Source organism: Papaver somniferum, chromosome 3 (assembly GCF_003573695.1).
Source record: "Papaver somniferum cultivar HN1 chromosome 3, ASM357369v1, whole genome shotgun sequence".
Lineage (NCBI taxonomy): Eukaryota > Viridiplantae > Streptophyta > Magnoliopsida > Ranunculales > Papaveraceae > Papaver > Papaver somniferum.
Window position 1 is genome coordinate 39,527,104 of NC_039360.1, and position 17,703 is coordinate 39,544,806.

Genomic DNA, 17,703 nt, shown 5'->3' on the forward strand with positions numbered 1-17,703 from the left:
TTTTAAGAGAATCAACTAGAATCAATCTTAATAAAGTATATCAAAGAGTTATAATATCTCGATCTCTCGATTTAATCCTAACTCAAGCAAATAGAAATCTGCGAGTCTGATTAAATATAAGAGAGATAACTTGGATGGTACCAAAGACCAATATCCAAGTGTCAATCAATGTAAATCAACAACCAAAGGTTGGATATTCTAATTGATTGAACTAACGAACAACCTGTGATATTTCAATTATATAAAAAAATATAATACGGAAAACAAATAACACAGACACCAGAATTTGTTAACGATTAAACCACAAATGCAGAAAAACCCTGGGACCTAGTCCAGATTGAACACACATTGTATCTGGAACACACATTGTATTAAGCCGCTACAGACACTAGCCTACTAAACTAACTTCGGTCTGGACTGTAGTTGAACCCCAATCAATCTCACACGGATCCAAGGTACAATTGCGCTCCTTACGCCTCTGATCCCAGCAGGATACGACACACTTGATTCCCTAAGATGATATCACCCACAACTAAGAGTTGCTACGACCCAAAGTCGAAGACTTTAATAAAAAAATCTGTATCACACAGGAAAGTCTACGGTAATAGATAAATCTGTCTCCCACAGAAATACCTACGAATTTTGTTCCTTTTTTTGATAAATCAAGGTGAACATGAACCAATTGATAACCCAGACTTATATTCTCGAAGAACAGCCTAGAATTATCAATCACCTCACAATAATCTTAATCGACGCGGCGAAAGAAGATATTGTGGAATCACAAACGATGAGACGAAGATGTTTGTGATTACTTTTATATCTTGCCTATCGGAGATATCATCTTCTTGTTCTTTTTTAGGTTTATTTGGTTTAAATTATAAAAAATATTTGGAGGATGATGTTTTTGCAGTATTAATCTTTATGTTTGTCCCATACTCTGTCAAAAGTAAAGTCGTTTGTAATCGGTATTAACGTACTGTAAAAGAATGAATAGACTTTTGACAATTACAAAAGTTAATCCTATATTGTCAAATATTTGATGGAAGATAGGTTAAAATCTTTTGTTTTCAAGGATTATGTCTATTAATGTCGTTATGCAAATAGTGATTGAAGATAGAATGAATCCTTGTGTATTCCGAAGTATTGATCATCCCTGATCCATATTTGTATGTATTATTGTGAGGCTCCGTAATGCATCTTATGTTGAGCACGATACAACGAAGTTGATTATTTTATGATTAGCCTTGTTGGTTGTTCCATAAGGTACTTTATGTTGAACATATTGAACTAAATTAATCAGCTTGTTTGGTTATATAGTTATTGCTCCGTAAGATTTCTTATGTCGAGCAAAACAATTGACAATTAAATTGATTACTTTTGTGATTAGTTTGATTGTGTATTCCAATTAGATTAATTATGGGTTCTCTTGTAATTAATCTAGTTGAGTATTTTTGTGTCTCCGTAAGTTCTCTTGTGTTGAGCACAATCAATTGAATTGATCACCTCGTGTGTTTAATTTGATTGTGTATTCCGATTAAATTAATCATGGGTTTACTTGTGATTAATTTGATTGAGTTTTTGGATATAAAAAATCATTCTCATGGTTTTTGATGTCCAATAAAATCCTTCTTTTCTTTTGAAATTAAGGTCACTCTTGTTGTTCTTTCGGGAAGGACATCTAATGGGGGAGAGTTCTTTTTAACTTTTGCTTAATGGTAATATCTTAAGGGGAGTGCGGCTGTGGAATATTAGAAGGGTTATCTTGTATCCTTAAGCTCCTTGTTGAATGTATTTAGCTTCGACTTTATGATTGCATCTAAATTAGTTGGTATGTATTTTTTTTCTTTTGGTCATGAAATGTCTCTTTCGAAAATTTCATTATGATCCCGTTCTTGTACCTTTGCCAATTTTATTGAAAAAAGGGGAGAATTAATATGTAGTTCATACTACAAATACATATGGTTTTCGGATCATTATGTAAGGGGGAGTGGTTTCTATGTGAGATGGAGTATTGACTAAGGGGGAGTGATACATATCACCATAGTATTATTGTTGAAGTTGTGATACAATTGAACTTTGATGCTGTGTAATAATACTATGATACTGTATAACAATGATCGAGACCGATGCTTTCTCATTTTTATAGCTACGGATCTTCAATAGCGGTGATGCTAAACTTACAACCTTTGGCACTATTGAAGAACTTGGAAGTGACGAAGATTTTGAGGAATGTTGAAGATTAGACATGTGGAATAGAAGCTACTAAAGTTTCTTTATCTTTTTTTGTATTCCATATGTATTGATAGTTTTGTCACTAAAATTGACAAAGGGGGAGATTGTAAAGCATTGCTCGGTCGAACTCGCACGCGTTGCTATATCAAGCATGTTTGTCAATGTTAGTGATCAAAACTATAAGTCTTGATTTCTAGTCTATTTTAGCTAAGTCTCGGACTAGGATAGAAAGTGTAGTTGAGCTCAAGGACTTCATGGCGATTCATCATATAGTAGAAGAAATACTCAAGGAACCGGTGAAGACTTGAACTTATCTATCACTCAAAAGTGTATCTACTCTATCTCCTACTGCTTGAGACAATAATTCGTATGCTATATATATAGACATGGATTATACACATTTGGTATTTCGAGCCGAGTATACCTCGCCTATCTATATCTCGAAATATGTGTTGGTAAGATTTTCGCTTCGATCAAGTTTATCTTTACCATGTGACGAAAGTCATGATATGTTTCAATCATCTTGAAAATTGATTTGACGAGAAATGGTGTAACAACTATATAACGTCCTCTAAGAATGTTTCAATGATTGAAATGAGAGTTTAGATTACATAACCAATGGTGGACATAAACATTGTTGTGGAAACACATTTACGTATAAGACCTATTCCTTGAACCAAAGTTTGCGAACTTTGTTGATCAAGAGAAACCGGACTTAGCTGACCTTGCCAGTACGCATACGGGTATGCATACTATGCCGGTCTTGGATCAACATATATGCAAGTACGCATACTATGTCTACAATCCAATTATGGCTAAGATTTTTAAACTCCATTTAAATCATTGAAACATTCTTATAGGATGAGAATAGTTGTTTTCACAATATATTAGCATCAAAGTTATTTTCAAGTGATTGACATAATCAATACGAAGCATTCCTAGTCTACATTAAATGAGATGCTACAAGACGATTTTCATATGATCATCTTTTGACTTTCGTAAAGAACATAAGATGAACTTGGTTAAAGCGAAAGCTTACCAACACATATTTTGAGAAATATGTAAGCGAGTTAAACTCAGCTCGAAATATCAAATGTGTATAATCGAATATTATATAGGTATACGACTTTTGTCTCAATATAGGAGATAGAGTAGAAATAGACTTTCCGAGTGATAGATAAGTTTCAGTCTCCTCATACCTTTTGTTGATGAAATTCCACAAGCTCTCCTTAGTAGTTCTTCGTCTTCAATTGATGAACGTCGTGAAGTCTAAAGCTCAAATACGTAATCTATCCTAGTCCGAGACATAGCTATAAGAAGACTAGAAATCAAGACTTATAGTTTTGATCACTAAACTTGACAAAAAATCTTGAGATAGCAACGCTTGCGATTTTGACCGAGCAGTGCTCTAATAATCTCCCCCTTTGTCAATTTTAGTGACAAAATTATCAATACATAGTTATAAAATAAATAAACTTTGTAGATTCTCATCCAAATGCTTGATCTCCTTGGTTCTTCAACATTACTCGAAATCTTCGTCAATTCCAAGTACTGCAGTGATTCTGAACGTATTCAACTCAGCATCATAGTTGTTGAAGATCCGTATCCAAAAAAATGAGAAAACATTTGCTCTCAATCATTGTTATACGTTATACAGTGTCATAGTATTATTATACAGCATCAAAGTCTAATTGTATCACAACTTTGACAACAATACTATGGTGATATGTATTACTCCCCCTTAGTTAATACTTCATCTTACAATGAAAACCACTCCCCCTTACATTATGATTCATAAACCATATGTATTTGTGGTGTGAACTACATATTAATTCTCCCCCTTTTTGTTAATATAAATTGGCAAAGGTACAAAAACTAATGGGATCCTAATGAAATTTTCATAGAGATACTTCATGAACAAAAGATAACATATCAACTTTGTTTCGATGATTTCACATAGTCGAAAATTAGTGTATTCATCAAGGAGTTTATAAAGATACAAGAAAACTCCTATAATATTCCACAACGCACTCCCCACAAAGATATGGTAATTAAGAACAAGTTCAATTAAGAACTCTCCCCCATAAAATGTCATTCCGGAAATTAAGAACAATAAGAGTGACCTTACTTTTACAAGAAAAGAAGATTTCTTGGGACATGATCAAATCTCATGAAACATGAGTTTGTATCCAAAAATCACAATTGAATTAACCACAAAAATGATCAATTCAATTGGCCATGCTCAACATAAAAAACTTACGGAACAACACAGTACTTTCACAAAGATGTGGATCATGGAAAGACCAATACTGCGGAATAATCAAAGACTCATTCTATCTTTTATCACTATTTGCATAGAGACATGTAATAGACTTACACTTTGTAAACAAAAGTTCATCCTATCTTCCATCAATTATTTGCATAATGACATAATATGCTTAACTTTTGTTGTCAAAAGTTCATTCTATCTTTTATCAATATTTGCATAATGACATATAATAAACTTAACTTTTGAGCATATATGGCCTAGAAAATCATAGTTCACGGACGCAAACACACATATTCCATAAGTTGCAGTATATAAAACCATAAAGATTAATACTGCAAAAATCATCTTCCAAATAACTTTAGAATTTAAATAAATAAATCTAAAATATTGCAAGATGAAAACCGTTGGCAATAGCTATGTGTAATCACAATAATTTTTATTCCAAACTCTAGTTATCCTTCTTAAAACACAAGAATAAATTCTCATAAGAAGTTTCCTAGACAAAAATAAAGAAAATCAAGTTTCACTGATAACTTCATACCTTTGAAAAGCACCATCATAAAAGGTACCACTGATGTCCTTGATTCTTTTGATCGTAGAGATTTCGTGTTCATGAGTTAGAACATTAACCTTTCGATCAGCTATACAGGAAAGTTGTCTGGCTTTGACGCAGTCCAGGATGAGTTTCTTTTGGTTCCTGATCAAGATTTTTTGATTTTCAAGGATTTTGGTCTGACCATCAATAAGCTGATTAATTTGCATTTGGAGATTTGCAAATTCGATCCTTGATTCATTCTGAGAAAGAATTATATCCTTCACAGAGTCACCAATCCAAGAGTTGTACTCTTTCCTTTCAATCATCTTTTTCAAGATAAAATCTTGAACAAAATGGCATCCTTTAGCGTCTTCTTCCATCACAAGATTCACAACTACCTGAGGTCTTGAAGAGTTCTCCATTTTTGAGTAGGGATGGAAATAAAACAATATATAATACATATGTTTACGAACAAGAGAACACCCTTGTTTAAGGAAACCCTAATGAAGTTCCAAGATAGACACAGACGTTCGTGGACCGACAATAAAAATTTAATGGATCACGAGAAGTCCAAAATAAGGAAACACATGAAATTTTCTTAGCTCGATAATTTAGAAGATCCTTTTAAAAAAACTTTTAAAGTAACCACTAAAACAGATAATATTATATAGCACACTTGAGCATCCCTCAAACATCATCCTTCCAACTCTAAAGTTAGATTCAAGGATGAGAGTACCTAAAATCAGGTAGTGTTGTGAGATACAATCCCACTACTATCATTGATATAAGAGTTGTAAATACCATCTAAGGGTTTGTGCCATGCCTTCCTTACCTTTCTTTGAATATGACCAATTACAGAAGGATTGGTCACAAACCTTTTTGAACAACCATCAGAAGGATTTCCTTGAGAATTAAGTCTAGATCCTCTAGTGATAGGTTCTAGAGGATCAGAACTGTGAGATTTCCACCTCCTAGACTTAGATCTACCAGCCTTATTCTCATAAACACTTGGAATGTGTAAAGATTCACGATTCCATTAGGATTTCGAGATTAGTGATCATTGAAATCCTTTTTATGAGAGTTCTGGTTTTCTGTAGGAATGAAATCCATTGTAGGTGTCGTCAGACGATTTACTATGTCAACAGTAAAAAGAAGCAAAATTTGAAGTTCAAAAATCTATTTCTTTATAGCAAAACAATGAAGCGCATAATGATTCATTTTACCACAGAAGGAACATAATCGTGGATTAGAAACATAATCTCTTGACTTATAACCTTTTCTGACACATGCAAGTGTTGCAACTGCTTCTTGGCAGATAATTCCTTGGAAGGAGTTTTCACCATGCTATGAAATACCTTATGAGTATTGGAAAAACGTACAGAGGATGATTTGCTTATTAAAACAGAGTTTTCCTTTTTCAAGGTGTTACACTGTTCTTGGGCACACATCGTAGAGATGCAGCAAATTTCTCTTTTTCAACATGATAGTTGTTTATTTCTGATGAGTGAGCCTTGATTAAACGTTCTTCTCTAATTGAGTTTTCTTTAACAGTATTTTCAAGCAAACTAATATTTCCACGCTGTAGAGTAGTTTCTTGAACCAGATTTTCGTTAGTGTTAGAGAAGGACTCAACAAGGCCATAAAGTTCACATTCCTTTTCAAGTGACTTCTCAAGTTCATCAACGAGCAGATTATAATTTACTTCAAGTGTCTTGATCTTAGAAACTTGAAAATCAATGATCTCAGCTGAATTTTTTAAGGTTCTGGTGAGTTCTATTTCATATTCTGATATACTGTCAATTGTCATGTTTCTACCCCGAGATTCGTAAGAATCAGCTAAGGAATTATCCTTTGAGGTAAATCCAAGAAAATTGGCATAACAAAAAACTTTGGAAGACATCTCTGTGTGCGTTCTTGTGAGATGCACTTTAATCCACATAAATCAGATTACTTCAAACACAGGCTTATGAGGTCTTAAACGTGTTTGCCTGCTCTTATACCAATTGAAAAAGCGGGGGGGGGGGGGGGGGGGGGGGGGGGTCTAACAACCACACCCAATATTTTAATCGGTAATCTGAATGGACTAACTCTAATATACTTTCTAGAGATTCAACTAGACAGTCAGACTCAATCTTTAGAAAAGTATATCAAAGAGTTATATCTCAATTTCTCAATTCAATCCGCAATCAAACAAATAGGAATTTGCGAGACCGATTGAATAAGAGAAATAACTTGGATGGTATCACAAACCAATATCCAAGTGCAATCAATTCAATCAACAACCCAAAGGCCCGATTCAAAAACTGATTGAAATTAACACACAACCTGTGATATTTTTATTATATAACAAAATATAATGCAGAAAAGAAATAACACTAAAAAAGCGGGGGTACAACAACCAAACTCAATATTTCGCTTAGCAATCTGTATGGATAACTCCAATATACTTTCAAGAGAATCAAATAAACTCAATCTTAATAAAGTATATCAAAGAGTTATAATATCTCGATCTCTTGATTTAATCCTAACTCAAGCAAATAGAAATCTGCAAGTCTGATTAAATATAAGAGAGATAACTTGGATGGTACCAAAGACCAATATCCAAGTGTCAATCAATGTTTTAAAACAAAACTCAAAACATATTAAGAACTAGGAATTCATCCTTAATTAATAAAATTAGTTACTCATGCTAAGGAGTTCACACAAAGAATAAAGAAAAGAGAAGTGTTGTGTGTGTAAAAGGTGTGCGAAAGTTGTGTAGATAACTTCTCTATTTATAGGCTTCAATTTCCTAGCAATACTCATAGGAATAGAATCCTCATTCCATAATAACACCACTTTCCCTTTGTAGCTCAACTTCCAAATCCAAGCCCAATTCTTCAAACCCATGAGTCTAGATGAGTCTAGAAAATTCTTCATTAATTGAGTCGCCTATGAAATGACAATATTTCCCATTTCGCACAAAGTGGGTGATTTCTTCTTCTTTTCCTCCGTGCAACTCCAAAATACCTAAAACACTCAAAACAAATGTAAAATACAAAATTCACAAGAAAAATAGCAAAGAAAGCATAACCAATAGATAATAATTAACGATGTATTCTACACCTATCAAATTCCCCCACTCTTAGACTTTGCTAGTCCTCGAGCAAATCAAACTAAAATTTACAACTTCAAAGCGTTCCAGCGTCCCAAGCATCCAAAGAGTTATGATGACATAGAGTTTCTGCATGCTAGTAATAAGAAATTAGAAATACTAAAGAACATATTCTCATTCTTAATTTTTGAGTGAGAAATAACCACATCATAATGAGAGAACGCGTGTTTGAGAGCGATCAATAAGCATTTCGCCTCGACTTCTGCCTCACCAAAAAGGGTTTATGAAATTGCACTCAAAGGACGTACTTTTATGGTTCTCACATGTGTGCAGGTAGGAATGAAGAGAAATTCCTGCAACACGTTGAATGGTGGGAAGGACAACTTCCGAAATATTTTAAAAACCCACATCTTTTAACATTTTGAAAAACCATTTTTCTGACGATCTCTAAGAAAGGAAATCAACCACTATTATCGAGGATGAGATTACTTACTCACCTTCACATCCGATTGCAATGATGATAACACCACTCTCAGCATCCAATAGAAACGTCTTCCGCTCCTCGTTTATCTTCTTGGTCTTCGTTTGGTTCAACTATTGATGATAAACTCGAACTTCGTAGATCCTTGACAATTTGTAACCTTTCCTTAAATCCTTGTTTGAAACTTCTTATAATTTTTCTTCCCCACGGCTTATTAAATAAATAAAACCAAAATTTTCTTGCATCATTTTTTTCTTCTTTTTTTTTTTTATTTTTTTTTTTTTATTTTTTTTAGAGAAGAGAGATAAAATACAAAACAAAGTGAAAATAAAAACAAACCATGGTCGTGGGAAAAGTACTTTACCGCTTGATTCTTCACAACTTGTATCGTCTCGAAATCATAAACTTCAATAATCCTCACCTTTTGCTTTTCTTTGCTCTTGTAAATAAGTCTTCAACTTGGATATAAAATTACGCTCCTTATATGTAAGTCTTCAACATGTATATATAAAAATCCGCTCATTATATGTTGCTTTACTTGGATATGAAATTTACTCTTTTCTTGTTCCGTTGCTTGTAAACCTTGAACGTTTTCAACTTTCCTTGTAGATTTTTATGTCGCTCCCTTGTTGATGATGTTTCTATGGATCCGTTGTTGTCGAGAGAGAGAATGGTGCTAACTGCAAATCGAACTACAAGAAGGAGGCTTTCATCTATAGACGTCACCCTCATGATTGACAAAATTAGCACTCAAGAGATCAAAGAGTAGTGCTTCTATTGGTGGGAGGTTGGGTAGCTCACCATTCTACCCGGAATTAACGTACGGTGACACACACTCAAAAGAAAGCTCTTTAGTTATTTATAAAGAAATCTGTCGGTGCCTCGCATGATATAAATAGGGTAGTCTCCACTAATGATTGATCAGCAACTCTAATAATGCATCTCCCTGCTCCTAATCTGCATCACCGGCATGATTAAATCCATTATTTAACTCTAACAAGCAAGAAATCCGAAGTAGTTCCCTAACCTTCCAAGTTCAGTTATGTCGGTCAGAATTCTCTATGTAAACATACTAGAAGTATGCTAGTGACTCTAAAATCTCTAAAGTTGGAGGTTTATGCAATTTTTTTTTTAAAAAATGCTTAACCACTCCCCCACACTTAAACCTTACATTGTCCTCAATGTAATTGAATCATCCAAGTAAAGAAGGTGGGAAATCCTAGTATGATATGGAACAAGAAAAAATAAATAAACAAAAAAAAAGAAATAAAAAGTAAAAGGATAAGAAATACAAAACCTATGGGTTGCCTCCCATTTAGCGCTTGTTTTAAAGTCGACGGCCGACTTGGTTCTTGTAAGATTCACTCCCCATATACTAACAATCTGAAAATTTGGGGATCCACCCACAGTACCTGTTTTGCAAACATAACTCCATACAAATGTTAGCACAAGAAAACAATAAAATTATCGCTCGATAGAAATTTCCCCCACACTTATTCTTGTCCACACTCGGAAGTGTATAAAGAACATAGAATTTGGGAACTTATGTATTCTCTTGGCAAACCTGCATAGTGTTAGCATCAAGTGTTTCCAATGGTGGATATCTAGAAACAAAATCATCCAAAAATACTTTCGAAGCACATACATTCAAACCAATAAGAGGTAAAGAGAAGAATCAATATGCAAAGTTTGACAAACCTTGCACAATTTCTTGTATTACGGAATCCTCTTCATCTTTAAAAAATTCAAGTGAATTACTTACCTCTTGTATATCGTGGTCCTCTATCAAACCTTGCAACCATTCTTCGTCGTTTTCTACCTTAACCAAAGTCTGGCATCATTAAAATCATTGGCAGTTCAATTGGGTCTTCCACAAATCAATGAATTTGGTTTCATCCTCTAGCATCATCTCTTCAACATTCTCATCATCGGAATCGGGCCATTCACTAAAATGATTTTCATCGGTATAAATTGTAAGATCTTGTGAGGGTGTTACACCGTTTATAACAATAGGTAAGTCACACCCAATCTCCTCTTTTTGAATAAGTGAAGGATCGTTATTATGATCCGGAGTTGGAATAACTTCCATTGTTGCAACGCTCATACACTACCGCAGACTCATTTCTTTTCCCAAGGAATTTTTTAAAATCACTAATTGCATCTTCTTCAAGCTCTACCTTTTGAATAGGTAATTGATCATTATTAAGATCAAGGCTCGAGTAAGCTACACTAGCGTCATCAAAAGTCTCCAAAGGTTGGTCCTTTTCAACACAACCATCTTCACTTTCATATTCACCATAATAAGAATCTTCATCGGTTTCATAACTTTTATCCAGACGCCGTTTAAGTTCCATATGAATGGTCCTACTAATTTCTGCGACAAGCTCTTCCGAGGTTCCATCATATTCCAACTTGTATAATTTTTGTGCAAGTTTCTTGATGTTCACACGCTTACCACCGTTATCTACAATAGGTTCTCTTTCCCATGACTCTTCCCTTTGAATGGGTGAATGATCATGACTACGATCCAGAGTCGGGTAAGAAAAAGTATTGCAGAAATTGGTTTGTGCGACGTTATTTTTATCACGGTCAAGTTGGTCTAGTATTTGTCGCATATCTTGCAATTCTTTCATAATATGCATATAGCTCGAATGAAGCCAATTAGAAGTAGACTTATCCCACCTTGGTGCTTGACTTACATACCTACTACAAGGTTGTTGATATGTATGAGAATATCCATAAATTTTTGTAGGAAATTGATCATAGCCAAAAGATTGGTTTTGATTGTATCCTAAAGATGGTTGGAAGTTGCCATAATGTTGAGGTTGAAAACCGTATTGATTGTTGTAATATGCTTGCTCTTGTCCACCGTACATGGAAAACTGGTACCTGAAATAAAAAACCTAGAAAACAAAGTTAAAAACAAAAATAAAACGAAAATAAAAACAACTAAAGCTGCTCCACTGCTCCCCGGAAGCGGCGCCAAAATTTGATGCGTGTCGTAACCATAAAAAATTAATTAATATTTTTCTCACTAATTAACAAGTAATATAGCGATAGTAAGGATCGTTCCCACGAGGAGAAAGAGGTTTTAGTTGTCTTATAATGTCACAAAGGGGGGTTTTGGTTTTAGATTTTATAAAGAAAAATAAATAAACAAAGAAATTAAAAGATAAAGGAAAATCAATAAGAGATATTAGATCAAGGAATCCTTCTTCGTTGCAAAACAACGATTCAAGTTATGTTTTTCATCCACATGTTATTAGTCACAGATTATCACCAACCGTAGGTAAAGCAGCTAGCTCAGTGCTAAACCCCTAAATCCCTAGTATCACCGGAAACGGAAGTTCTCGACTACCAGATTATATTCACCAAACCACCTAATAGTATCTCACTCAAGATGTAATTTAGTTAAACGCATTAGGATTTATGAATTTATTAGGTTGATATTAGTAGTTAGACTCTTAGCTCAAGGTCTACTTGCTAACGTTGTTTCCACACACATTTGCTCCACGGAATCCCTCCGCAAGGTCTCGTGTTTGCTACTTGTGTAAAGAGTCAAGAAACGATTATTTATCCCCTAACTTTCACTAGCTTTAGATCAATTAACAAATCAATTTAGTATGCATCATAAACGACCTATCAATCAACCATGAATGTATAAACATTCCTATTAGTAAAAACAAATGATAATCATGTGAAAACTTCAAAGTAGATTTAAAACAAAACTCAAAACATATTAAGAACTAGGAATTCATCCTTAATTAATAAAATTAGTTACTCATGCTAAGGAGTTCACACAAAGAATAAAGAAAAGAGAAGTGTTGTGTGTGTAAAAGGTGTGCAAAAGTTGTGTAGAGAACTTCTCTATTTATAGTTTTCAATTTCCTAGCAATCCTCTTAGGAATAGAATCCTCATTCCATAATAACACCACTTTCCCTTTTTAGCTCAACTTCCAAATCCAAGTTTTTCTCAAATCTTCCATATTCTCTTTCCAAATCCAAGACAAATTCTTCAAACCCATGAGTCTAGAAAATTATTCATTAATTGAGTCGCCTATGAAATGACAATATTACCCATTTCGCACAAATTGGGTGATTTCTTCTTCTTTTCCTCCGTGCGACTCCAAAAAACCTAAAACACTCAAAACAAACGTAAAATACAAAATTCACAAGAAAAAATAGCAAAGAAAGCATAACCAATAGATAATAATTAACGGTGTATTCTACACCTATCATTCACGTACTGTAAAAGAATGAATAGACTTTTGACAATTACTAAAGTTAAGCCTATATTGCCAAATATTTGATGGAAGATATGTTAAAATCTTTTGTTTTCAAGGATTATGTCTATTAATGTCGTTATGAAAATAGTGATTGAAGATAGAATGAATCCTTGTGTATTTCGAAGTATTGATCATCCCTGATCCATATTTTTATGTATTCTTGTGAGGCTACGTAATGTATCTTATGTTGAGCACGATACAACGAAGTTGATTATTTTATGATTAGCCTTGTTGGTTGTTCCGTAAGGTACTTTATGTTGAGCATATTAAACTAAATTAATCATCTTGTTTGGTTATTTGGTTATTGCTCTGTAAGATTTCTTATGTCGAGCAAAACAATTGACAATTAAATTGATTACTTTTGTGATTAGTTTGATTGTGTATTCCAATTAGATTAACTATGGGTTCTCTTGTAATTAATCTAGATGAGTATTTTTGTGTCTCCATATATTCTCTTTTGTTGATCACAATCAATTGAACTGATCACCCCGTGTGTTTAATTTGATTGTGTATTCCGATTAAAATCATGGATTTACTTGTGATTAATTTGATTGAGTTTTTGGATATAGAAAATCATTCTCATGGTTTTTGGTATCCAATAAAATCCTTATTTTCTTTTGAAATTAAGGTCGCTCTTGTTGTTCTTTCGGGAATGACATCTAATGGGGGAGAGTTCTTTTGAACTTGTGCTTAATGGTAATATTTTGAGGGGAGTCCGGCTGTGGATTATTAGAGGGGTTATCTTGTATCCTTAAACTCCTTGATGAATGTATTTAGCTTCGGCTTTATGATTGCATCTAAATTAGTTGGTATGTATTTTTTTCTTTTGGTCATGAAATGTCTCTTTCGAAAATTTCATTATGATCCCGTTCTTGTACCTTTGCCAATTTTATTGACAAAAAGGGGGAGAATTAATATGTAGTTCATACTACAAATACATATGATTTTCGGATCATTATGTAAGGGGGAGTGGTTTCTATGTGAGATGGAGTATTGAATAAGGGGGAGTGATACATATCACCATATTATTATTGTTGAAGTTGTGATAATTGAAATTTGACACTGTGTAATAATACTACGATATTGTATAACAATGATCGAGACCGATGCTTTCTCATTGTTATAGCTACGGATATTCAACATCGGTGATGCTAAACTTACAACCTTTGGGATCATTGGAGAACTTGGAAGTGACGAAGATTTCGAGGAATGTTGAAGATTATACATGTGGAATAGGAGCTACTAAAGTTTTTTTTATATTTTTTGTATTCCATATGTATTGATAGTTTTGCCACTAAAATTGAAAAAAGGGGAGATTGTTAGAGCATTGCTCGGTCGAACTCGCATGCGTTGCTATATCAAGTATGTTTGTCCATGTTAGTGATCAAAACTATAAGTCTTGATTTCTAGTCTATTTTAGCTAAGTCTCGGACTAGGATAGAAAGTGTAGTTGAGCTCAAGGACTTCATGGCGATTCATCATACAAATAGAAGAACTACTCAAGGAACCGGTGGAACTTCTCGACAAAAAGGTATGTGAGGACTTGAACTTATCTATCACTCAAAAGTCTATCTACTCTATCTCCTACTCCTTGAGACAAGAAGTCGTATGCTATATATATAGACTTGGATTATATACATTTGGTATTTCGAGCCGAGTATACCTCGCCTATCTATATCTCGAAATATGTGTTAGTAATATTTTCGCTTCGATCAAGTTTATCTTTACCATGTGACGAAAGTCATGATATGTTTCAGTCATCTTGAAAATTGATTTGACGAGAAATAGTGTAACAACTGTATAACGTCCTCTAAGAATGTTTCGATGATTGAAATGAGAGTTTAGATTACATAACCAATACTGGACATAAACATTGTTGTGGAAACACATTTATGTATAACTCTTATTCCTTGAACCAAAGTTTACGAATTTTGTTGATCAAGAGAAAATGGAAGAATGGCGTGAGACAAGTCCGCGAACTGCCGAACTTCTCATCCCGAGAAATTATGCTGGAGTAGAAAAACTAGTTGCGTGAGTACCAGTCCGCGAACCGGCGGAAGGTCTCTTGTCGAGATTTTCTGCTGGAGTTTGTAAACTCTGCCCGGTTGCTTAAGTCCGCGAACCTAGTGTGAGAACTTGAGAAAGGTTATCTGAAGATGATTTCAGAACTTAAACTTATAAATACTAAGGAATGCAGTATGCAAACCGTGACTATAAAGTTCATGAACCGATTCAAGTGAATCAAATCATCTTTGCTTCAATTGTGTCTTGTGTAGTACATAAGATTTCCTTGCAATCGAACAACTCTCTAACTAGTTCATTTGAAGTCATTTGAACTAGTTATGGTGAAGAAGAACATGGTTGATATGAAATGCTCATATGGCTAACCATTTGGTTGACTATTGTTGAACCAACAAGTGCATACGTTTGGGCACGGTTAACAAACCTAGAAACGTGCATTGTCAAGTGTGTATAACAAGCTAAGTTTTCGATCTAACGGTTGAGAAATATTAGCTTGAATCTAAATCAGGTTTTCATCTAACGGTGGATATTAATTGCTTTGTTACCAAGGAAAATCCCTGATTTGAAAGACTATATAAGGGGACATCTAGGAACTCTGCAAAACTAATCCCCACACCTTACATATGATACTAGTTTGCGTGCTAGAGTCGATTCTCCTTTAACCTCTGGTTTTATTTTCTCAAACCGGGTTAACGACTTAAAGACTTCATTGGGATTGTGAAGCCAGACCGATACTAATTTTATCGTAGTTGTGTGATCTGATCTTGCATCTTCTATCGTACGAGTACAATCATATTGATTGGCCTGAGATTGATATCTTCGATAGGAAAGATATAAAAAGTAATCACAAAAACTTCATCTCATTGTTTGTGATTCCATAACATATTGTTTCGCTACCATACGATTAAGATTGTTGTGAGGTGATTGATAACTCTAGGATGTTCTTTGGGAATATAAGGACGGATTATCAATTGGTTCCTGTTCACCTTGATTATTATCAAAATACGGAACATAACCTTTAGGGTTTATCTATGAGAGACAGATTGATCCTTTGATAGACTTGTCTGTGTGAGACATATTTGTTTATTGTCAAAGCCTGCGATTTTGGATCATAGCAACTCTTAGTTGTGGGTGAGATAAGCTAAGGGAATCAAGTGCACAGTATCCTGTTGGGATCAGAGGCGTAGGAGCATAACTGTACCTTGGATCAGTGGGAGATTGATTGGGGTTAAACTACAGTCCAGTCCGAAGTTAGCTTGGAGTAGGCTAGTGTTTGTAGCGGCTTAATATAGTGTGTGTTCAATCTGGACTACGTTCCTGGGTTTTTCTGCATTTGCAGTTTCATTGTTAATAAAATTTCTGGTGTCTGTGTTATTTCAATTTCCGCATTATATTGTTTTATCTTTATAATTGAAATAATACAGGTTGTGCGTTAGATCATCAATTAGAGTAATCCAACCTTTGGTTGTTGATTGTCATTGATTGATCCTTGGATATTGTTCTTTGGTACCATCCAAGTTATTCCTTGTATTTGATTAGAACTCGCAGTCTTTCTTGAGTAAATCAAATCAAGAGAGAGACATAAACTCGTTGATATACTTTTAATTGATTGAGTATTCTTGATTCTCTTAAAAGTATATCTGAGTATGTCCATACAGATTGCTAAGCGAAATATTGGGTGGTGTTGTTAGACCCCCGCCTTTTCAATTGGTATCAGAGCAGGCAAACACGTTTAAAGACCTTACAAGTCTGTGTTTGTAGCGATCTGACTCTATGGACAAGATTAGTATCTCTGATAAACGCGTCACCAGAAATAAAAGGTTTGTCTCATCTAATTTTATTAAAGAGAAAGGTTCTTCAACTCGAATATATATGAACCGTGTATTGTGACGAGACAGACAAACACTGACATGTGTGACTCCGATTACCCTTCAAAAGAGACCATCTCTATTAATGAACGGGAAACATCTGAAGAGAGTGAATTGATTCTAAATCTTGCTTGAATCGAAGCTGACAGATTTAATCAGTTGAAACACCATGTCAATGTTCTTCTTGGTGTAATAAGAGACTACAAATTCAAAGAAAATACTGAAGATCATTCTTCGCGTATGACTCTTGAGTCTAGCCTGAAAAAGGATGCCATGGAAATTAAACATCGCTTGAGTAGACTCTCTATTCAAGAATGCTCTAAGCAGTCTAATATACCAAGTACTTCTTCTACGACTGAAAACGTTCCTAAACCAGAAGTAAAATCAGAATCCCTTCCTAAAAGAAATGATGTGATTGAGCCTTCCTCCAATCAAGTAATTCCTACACCAAATGGAAGGAAGAAGTCTCTTAACAATGGTTGTAAAACTGTTTCTCATGATCATCTCTTTGATCAGAAAGTATGCCTCTTTTGTAATTCAAAAGGACATGTTGAACGAGAGAGAAAATCCAGGTTGAATGACAAATCTAATGATCGTCTTCAACACACCTTAGATTTGATTCTTGAAGGTGTAACTGACATTCACATGTCTAAACCAATCGGTTTTAGTACTCGCCCTGTGTTCTATACCAGGAAGGTCAGTTCAAGATGTTCCTCGAATGTTCAAAAGAGAGACAGTCTTCCTAAGTCATTTCATCGAATAAGGGTTCATAATTCTTTTCATGATAGTAAGGGAAATGATATTGTTCTTGATGTGAAAAAGGAACCAGAAGAAAGAAGCAAAGACAGTCTAAAAATGATAATTGAAGGATATAAAGAAGTCATTAACAGGTTGTCAAACTTCCCTGGTCAACCTA